Here is a 3,213-nt window from a genome sequence, read left to right as displayed (position 1 = left end):
ATAGTGATACTTCACAATTGAAAACAGTCCCAGGCAAGGTATACACTAGTGGTACTAGTGAGAACAATATTGATTCAGAGTGTAGCAAACTACACAGTTCAAAGCTACATATTGAGTGTAGCAAGTATAAGAATAGCTTAAGCAGTAGTTCAAGAACAAACAATGGACACAAGCATAGTAAAGCACCAAATAATGTTCAGAAAGGTAGATTCACATTAGTAAGACCTTTAGAGAGCCTAGCAAAGAATAGCTATGCATACAGAGCAATACAGAGCTCTAGGATACAGAGAAAGGGAAATTTCAACTCAGGATCAGACTCAGACAGTGATAATTCGGATTCCTCTTCATCCAATAACAATAATCAAAGTAATGCTTTATTTGAACTGTCAGACATTGATTTGAGTGATACAGAAGCTACCAAGAAGTGTAAGAAACACTTGAGGAAGAAACAGAACAAAGAACTCCTCAAATTAAAGATACAGATGTGTAGTGTAGAACTAATAGCTCCTACAGTATACTCAGGTGAACCAGACTTACAGAAGTACACAAAGTTTGTTATTGAAGTCAATCAGTACATGAACCAATCAGGACTTTATCATTTCCCTAAGAGCCAAGTAGGGATAATGCTAGGTTTTATTAAGGGAAAAGTAATGAATTTCTATTTGTAAAAGATTGTGAACCATAAGCATAGATGGACACTTGCTCAATTCTTTAGAGGACTTATGGACTTTTGTTTCCCTTCCAACTTTGCTGAAATACTGTAGAAAGAGTTCAACACTTTGAAACAAAGTAATAGGAACATTCAGAATTTTTTGTATAACCTAGAAATGAAAGTAATGAATCTAGGAGACATTTCTCAGCAAGATTTGACTAGACAGGCATGGTATGGATTGAATTCCAAGTACTAGAGGCAATTACAATTAGATTGCTTAAATCCAGACACTGTAGATTATTCAATCTTTAAGGATAGGCTCAAAAGCATTGAGAAAGCAAATGAATCCATAGGAATCAAATGGTATATAGATTCTAGATGTCAATTCCATCTGTAAGGACACAGTAATGATTCTCAGAGTGATTATTTGTATACAGACAGTTCTGATAATTCAGGAAACAATTAATTCACTCTACAGGATAGTGAAAGTAATGATTCAGACCACAGTGACTCTAGTCAGGATACTATACATACAAGCAGCACAAACACTAAAGGAAAGGCCAGGCAATTGTATTATCCATTGAGGAACAATGACTAGTATGAAAGTAAAACAGGAAACCATCAGAGAACATACACTACAGGTTTCAAACATTATTCCCAATTGAAATTGGATAAAATGAGAGTAAAAGGACTATGTTTCATTTGTGAACAAGATGACCACTTAGCCAGGAATTGTCCTACTCACAATACAATCAGAGTAAACAATGTGCAGGATGATAGTTTATCATCTAGTAATGTTAGTATTGGTTACACCACTTTAGATAAGTTAGTAGACAACTTGGACAGTAAGAACTACATAGAATTAGAGTCAATTACAGACTATGACACAGATTCTTACATATCTAACAGTAATATACATGTTTTATTAAGTTGGATACTTTGTGAAGGTACTACTAAGGATTCAGTAACAGAACACAAGTTCAGACATGTAAACTATGCATTTGAAAGGGCAAATTCAGTATATTCAAGACCCTATAAGACTATAGCACTTAGGCATTGTACTACAAGCATTCAGTACAGGAATAAACATCACAGGAAGTCTAAATATTAAGATAGACAATTATATAGTGTATATAATAACATTTTACACTCAAAAGCACAGGCATACAGTGTAGAAAGGATTCTACAAGACTACAGATATGTATGGCACATAGAAAGGACTAGGAAACACACATACAACTATTGTTTCAAGGAATCTAAAACACTACAGGCACAAGGCAATGTATACATAGAAACTTCAGAGACACTACTACTAATTCTTAGAGCTACAAATCAAAACAATGCTCTTAAGAAATACAGGCTGTTCACAGACAACAGGAATGTGTACCAGGACATTAGGAAAGGACCTGAGAATGTTAGACAATCAGAATATAACCAGTCAGATAGTATTATGGTTTACAAGGTGATGCAAATAGTAAACTGTACAAGCAGGACAATCTATCAAGCATTACTAGACTATAAAATACAACTACTCTTGGATACTAAGAAATATTTTAATCCAAATGATTCACACAGGTATTCTATTAAGTTAGAAGACTACATCACACATTGGAAGACAGACATCAGTACATTAAGCAAGGCAAAGTGTATATACATTAGGAATAAGATGATACTACTTCAGAGTAAGCATCAGGCATGGAGATACATTAACAGCAATAGAAAGACACAGACATACACATACACAGTTGATTATAATCAGTACAGGAAGGTATTCAAAAGTGAAGAACTGCTTCAGACATTTTCAGGACCAGTAGAATGTTCAGTCATTCAGGTATATTAATTCTACAACATTAGAACAGACATTTCCAGCTTCAGGATTGAAGAAACAATCAGTACAGAGTATGATTGAAGAACTTTATATAGAACAATGTTCTATAAGGTACAATTGGATGTTATGTATTGAAACTATTCAGTTCATGATGAAGAATTGTTCAGAAACATTAGAACCAGCTCAGACTATAAGGATATATTGTACAGAACATAGTTTCAGGAGAACATAAGGTATTACATTACAAAATACACCTTCAGACAGTCAGGATTCATTAGAATAGACTCAGGACACTCTATCAGACATATTATAAGTATTACAGGCACTCAAACAGATGCACTAGTGTACATATACTCAGGATACATAGTAAGAATCAAGATATTCAAGCTACAGAATGACAATTACAATCTACAGGATGTAAAACCATTATGATCTATGTAACATAATGATAGTAAGACACTATTGAGATCAGGAATGGATACACTTTGTATGGAACAAAGTACAGAAGTTTAGAGGGCAACTTTAAGTTAGAGAACAGGTTTAGAACCTAGACAACCTGCTTAATCCACTCAATCCACTCAAACAGATTATCACACTACTTTAAGGGAAAGTGAAGGCAATACACATATAGTCAGCAAATATTAGAGTGATAGTGAATTAGGAATGATTGATCAGACTATTCAAGCATTCAGGAATAATATTTCAACACTCTAGAGAGAAATAGAGTATTAGG

Source organism: Fomitiporia mediterranea, assembly GCF_000271605.1.
Source record: "Fomitiporia mediterranea MF3/22 unplaced genomic scaffold FOMMEscaffold_17, whole genome shotgun sequence".
NCBI lineage: Eukaryota > Fungi > Basidiomycota > Agaricomycetes > Hymenochaetales > Hymenochaetaceae > Fomitiporia > Fomitiporia mediterranea.
Note: the sequence above shows the minus strand (reverse complement) of the source record.